This window comes from Amblyomma americanum, chromosome 5 (assembly GCF_052857255.1).
Source record: "Amblyomma americanum isolate KBUSLIRL-KWMA chromosome 5, ASM5285725v1, whole genome shotgun sequence".
Taxonomy (NCBI): domain Eukaryota; kingdom Metazoa; phylum Arthropoda; class Arachnida; order Ixodida; family Ixodidae; genus Amblyomma; species Amblyomma americanum.
This window is the reverse complement of record NC_135501.1, coordinates 135,619,738-135,626,000: the sequence shown is the minus strand read 5'-3', so window position 1 is coordinate 135,626,000 and position 6,263 is coordinate 135,619,738.

Here is a 6,263-nt window from a genome sequence, read left to right as displayed (position 1 = left end):
CGTATTTGAGGAAGAAATCGCCCTGGTCCGGGCTTCGACCCCGGGAGCACCTCCTGTCCGGGTAAGTCGGGGGGACGGCAGCTGATCAAACGGTTTGGAGACAGCGAATTTATCAACAGCTCAGAGTAGGAACGGGGGTTCAATGTTTAGGGGAATCCTCCCAAGTGGAGTAGATATGCAATAAGGAAGTAATTACTCATTACTAAGCCCCTACCTGCACCACTGACGTATAACAGGCTTCATGCAATTTGAAGATAAAAGAAAACGCCCGAGGGCAATGACAATTTTACCACCGTTGGTGTGGAAAATGGAAAAAAAATGAGGGGGGAGGGGGAGGAAGCTACATAGCTACCCACAGCCGGGGGTTCGGGCCCGGGGAGACTCCCCTGATCCCCCCTGGGACGTAGCGGAGAGGATGGGTGAAATGGATAGGTTGTAAGGTTGTAGAAAAGGGGGTTATGGGCATAGGGATGGGAATGGGTATAGCGAGGTTTTTGCTGTGATCCCTCAAATGCCTTGACTCCACCGGCCTAGCCAGGACAGGGAGGACGTCAAGATTTCCCAATGGTGCGGCCCCGCTCACGGGATGCCCGAGCATCCATCAAGCGCAACGGGCTCCGACCGCCGGAGACAAGAGAACCTAAACCGGGGTTAACTACCTCGGGCCCCTCCACGACTCTTGTTTGTTTCCAACCTTCCAGCTACTAACCGTCTAGTGCTTTTCGCGGTTTTTAAGACACCGGAAGTATGTGGGTGGTGATCCGGCCAATAAGAGGCTTAGGCCGTCAGCCTATCGGCCTTCCGGCTCTCGGCACCATGACCTAACACCTCCGGAGGAACCCACCAGTGCTTCCAGCCAACCAACCATGCATCTATCTTCTCCCCTAGCTTCCTCCGCGCCTACTGAGGAGGGAGTGTTCAAGGCTGGGCTGACGGGCCACAAACCAAGAATGTGGCTTAGGGGGAGATGATTCGGGCCTTCTCCGCCGGTACTGCACAACATCGAAGGTATTCGCAGTGGTTGTACCACGCCCCCTACCTCGTCGTTCCGCAATGAACCCAATGGCTCCGCGGTCAGCCGTGAGGCTGCCTCCCTGAGGACATCGTTTCTGAGGAGCCTGGATCATCGGAGGAGGGAGCCGCACGGACCTGGTTTCTCCACTTCCTGAAACCGGCGTGTCGGTCGCCAGAGGTGCACACGCCCGCGTGCGGGGGGAAGTTGCATGAATTAAGGCGAAAGCCTTTAATGGCTCATTATCGCGGCCAATTAAGATCGTGTCCGTCCGTCCGTCCGTCCGTAACGCTTTCTAACTCGAATAACTCGGAAAGAAAAAAATATAGGAGAAAAAGAACAATTGCGTCAGATAGAGGAAGGAGAATGAAACCTAGGAGCCGTGTTATAGTTGTAGAGTAATTAGATATTTTAATTATAGCCAAAATTTCAAAACAGCGTCGAAATAACGCGGACGTCGATATAGCCACGGGAACGGTGTAACGTCACATCCACCGGAAATCATTACAACAAAGTGCAATAATTCGGGAACAAATAAAGATAGGAGAAAAATATGGTTGCATCGGAAAGAGGAGAAAAAAATGAACTTCGAAGCCAGGTTTCATGACTGTATAGAGTAAGCGTCAAGAAGAGTGTCAAGTGTTTCAGTCGGAAAAATAAAAAAACCCAACAGAAGATTACAAGTTCAGAAGCAACGTCAACAAGAGTAAGCGCCAAGTGGTTCAGCCGAAAAATAAAAAAGAATCATACCAATGCTTCGTCCTTAATGATAATTCACACAGGCAGCAATACTAACAGCCGAAGTCACGCGGAAAGGCTTTCTCCTCACGCAGTTTGGCGAGTTCAAAGGGTCCCTCGCAATTTTTTTTTAAAACGTTTCGACTTTTCACATGCCTTCCGTGCCGGATTTCGTGGTCCCAGCCTGGTGTCTCCTGGCCTACCTCCGCTCAGGCATCGGACCGCACGAGCGCGACTGGCCCTCACAGTCGCTTGGAAGTCGCTGCCACTCCCACTAGGGTTTCGCATCCTCAGAGGATGGGTCCCGGCAAACCCATCCCCACCACTGCGTTGCACCGCAACAAAGCCTAGTACCCGAAACTACACCGGCCCGTATCCGTTGGCGGGGGGGCACGAGCAGGCCGCACAGTCGGATTTGCCCCTATACTGCTTCAACAGAAACTTCATATGAAGAAAAATTCGTCTTTGTCCGGGTGTTAAGTTAGAAGCCTACGGCGCCAGTGGCTTCTTTCCCTTTCTTCGCCGGGAACTGCCGTCTCTGTGGGGAGTCGAGAGCGGTTAGAACGATGACAGCGCGTCGTTCGCTTCGGACTCTGTCCAAGGCCGTGGAAAATGGGAGCGCGACCACTAACAGCCATGTCAGGGTCGCAAATGGCCGACGACCATTTTCCATTGAGGAGGGACGAACTCTCAAGTGTGTGTGAGTGGGAAGGGGGGGGGAGGGTTCATTAAATTTGGCGACTTTTCAAACGAGTCGACTGTCCAGCTAAGCGATAGGTTTCTGTTGATTATCAGAGGAGACAGCAGAGCCGAAGCGGTGACGCCTGAATGGGTTGCAGATGTTTGGTTTTTGGTTTATGTGTGTTTCACGTCCCAAAGTGACTCAGGCTATGAGGGACGCCGTAGTGAAGGGCTCCGGAAATTTCTGGTTGCGGATGTAGCGAGCTACGTACGCGAAACCGTGCGCCCTGCACGTTCCAGGAGGGGCGGGGCTTCACAGAGCCGGGCTATCGCGAACCGTGGGCTCCGCCCTTTTGTATGTGCGGTGCCATTGTACTGCTATTGGTCGAAACTGGGCGAGAGCTGGTATAGTAAAGCTTCGCCCAATTATGGAAGGGTTTAAAGCTTGAGTTTGAAGAAGCGCGCCGAGTCTCAGTCTTGGCCGCTTTTAAACAGCCTTTCTTTTAAACCGCCTTTTCCTCACCTGCCTTGTATTTCGATCCCGTCCTTAATAAATCAGTTTCGTTTGCTAAGAAGTTGTAGTTGCTGCCCCAACTAGCAACGAGCGCACGAAGACCCGAATTTGTCTTCGTACTGCTATCCGGCGTGTATACGATCACTGGCTGACGTGCCATCATCATTCGTCGCTCGCGTCGAGAATCCTACCAGCCCAAACCGGCCATCAGGGTAGTTGCCGAAAGTTTAACTACGGGGTTCTCAACTTCCTGTGTGTTGTCGTTAAGGGGCCTTGTATGATTTTCAGAAATGGAAGACTTGTGCGAAAAATTGTATATTGCCAAGTAAAACGAGCATACCAGGCTGTGGTTTCTCAACGCACAAAAGCAACCAGTTTTCGCACTCACATTCTGGCACGCCCAAAAATGAATACCTAAATTCAAAATCATTCATGCTAATGCGGCAATTTCGCCTGATTAAATTTTAAGTGGTTCTGCGGGAAAGATTATTTTTTGTGGAGATAGACTTTGCAAGCCTTCTGCACATCGGGCTACAGAAATATGTTAGGAAACACCGCTTGTGGGACATTACGACGAATTGGTACTTTTTGCCGCGCTAACAATGGGTCTATTTCGTTTAGAAGCTGCATTGTAAGTGGTAAGCACGGAATTTCAGAATAAAATGTCTATTCAGTGCGGACCACAGCAGCCAGAAAGATTGAACGTAATTTCAGTCACTCAGCATTTTTTAGCAAATGTGTACCGTCAGTCGGTCACTTGTGCCATTTCCACACGATACATTATTTTATCCCCCTCAGTGTACGAGTTATGATCCCGACAGAAGAAGCCCTTCAATACTTCAGATTTTTCGTGTAGAGGATGCCTAAAGCACGCAGAAAAAAAAATTCCCTACCGGATGAATATTTACGTAATCGATGTCGGCTCCTGATATCTCCACATCATGAGACTGCAGTGTTTTCAAGATGTCAGTTGTACTTATTTTAACATATTTCTGGAAAAAGAAGTTATAATGAAAACAATTCACTCTGATGATGCGTTAGCATTACAACACCCATTATCGCGAAAAGTGTCCGGCGTCGGCGTGTGAAACCTCACTTGGCAGAAGGCAGTGGAAAGAGGGAATCTCTCTCTTCACTTTCAGGAGAGGAGAGTGAAAGAGAGGGAAGAAAAAGAGGGTGGTGGACGGCACATTGCGTGAGAGATACCGCGGGCGCCAATCAAAGTCGAGGAGCGGGGTGAGTGGAGAGGGGATGAGACGTGTCACACTGTGATTGACAGACTGAATAGCGCCGCCTGCTCGCACGGCGGTGCAAACACTAATGCCAGCTAATGGTAATGAATACTTTCCTGCAAGAATCGCATTGCGTTGAGGTGCCCGTGTCGCAGAAAAGGTGGGGTCGTCGTCCTTTACCGTGAGGGGAAAAAATGGCAGTGGCATAACATGGCTAACCCTGGAATTCAGCGAAAGGCAAGGACGCATGCTAAGCCTCTGAGGCTCGTCCATGTCTTGTGACCGCCGTTCTATATATACCCACACGACCACGTGGCTATGTCGTGGTATCACATGGTCTTACGACACCCCCATCGGATGTTCTTAATGTCAAAGGTCAACCCAATGTGAAAGGTCAAAGGTTAAATAAAGGTCAAGGTCAGCGGTCAAGGGTTCGACATCATAATTGTACCACATATGGTCATACAAGGCTAACGTGGCTAGGCTGGAGGTCGTTCAAGGTCATTCTCCTGCCTACGCGACGGCCACTTTACCTATAGCGTAGTGAAGCTTACCGCTTCAAGATCGCCAGAGAAGCAACTTAGGTGGGCCAGCCTAGATGGCTCATCTAGGTGACCCACCTAAGTTATCTCTAGGTGGCAGGTGGACCCACATAGACCACGTAACCATGTGGCGTCATCAACACCAGCCGACCGGACTTGAGCAAACTTGAGTTAAATTAATGAGTGGTCGCGAGAGGTTCCTTGGGAAGAGCAAACTGGGCCGCACAAGGCCCACCGCTTGGAACACCTGCCATCGCAGGGAATGGCGCATCGCTTAAGCCAGGAGAGTTCTGAAGAAAGACGAGAACCTTGAAAACCGATACCCGAACCGAAACCGAAATGAAAACCGGTGCGAGCGCACCTAATGCGCATATCGCCTAATTAAGCAAAATCGTCCGTCATTTTTTTAGTTTTTCAAAACGGTGCTGCATGCAAAACAAGCGGACGAATACACATATGTTAGGAGCCACATCTAAATACGGGGAGTCAGACTTTCAATTAGTTTCGCGCGCATTTTTCTTCTGTCTGACTTGAAATGGCTCTACGCAGCCTGTCGCAAAGCGCTTAAATATACGCCCTCTTATGCCTTATATTTTACTGAAAGCGACAGAAAACAAGTTATATACACATATCTGTACGCCCTTACTGAAATAATTGTGTTTATTTTATAACGCAGTTGGATAGGTTTGAATGTCTTAAATTTTGTTCATTCCATCGTCTTTTTTTTCTGCACGAACTTGATCGTGCGCTGATAAGGACTCTCAAAGGGAATGTACGCGCTTCACAGCAGTTCACCCTTAGCGCAAAAACAAAGATCGATCATTAAACTATCGCATAATGTGATACACTACGAGCAGTTTTACGTATAGACAATCAATTTCGGCACGGATCAATGAACGCAGTGAATATTTTGACTGTTAATTTGCGTGTAAATAAGGTAGGTTGCAGGAATCTGGCGATCTTTGGATTTGTATTTGAAGGCTTGCGCGAAATTCTCATGTTCAGGTGCAATAAGGCTAAGTGACAAGGAGCGATAGGGCAGGTGTAAGGAACTTGTTAAAAGATGACTACGGGCAATGCTTTATGACCACTGAAGTAGGCTGCAACGTGTTAAAAAATTCATATTAAAGCGAAACGCAAAAGGCGCCCGTGTGCTGTGCGATGTCAGTGCATGTTTAAGATCCCCAGGTGAAAATAATAATAATAATAATAATTGGTTTTTTTGGGGAAAGAAAATGGCTCAGTATCTGTCTCATATATCGTTGGACACCTGAACCGCGCCGTAAGGGAAGGGATAAAGGAGGGAGTGAAAGAAGAAAGGAAGAGATGTGTGCCGTAGTGGAGGGCTCCGGAATAATTTCGACCACCTGGGGATCTTTAACGTGCACTAACATCGCACAGCACACGGGCGCCTTAGCGTTTTTCCTCCATAAAAACGCAGCCGCCGCGGTCGGGTTCGAACCCGGGAACTCTGGATCAGTAGTCGAGCGCCCTAACCACTGAGCCACCGCGGCGGGGCAGGTGAAAATTGAAAATTTGTTTTT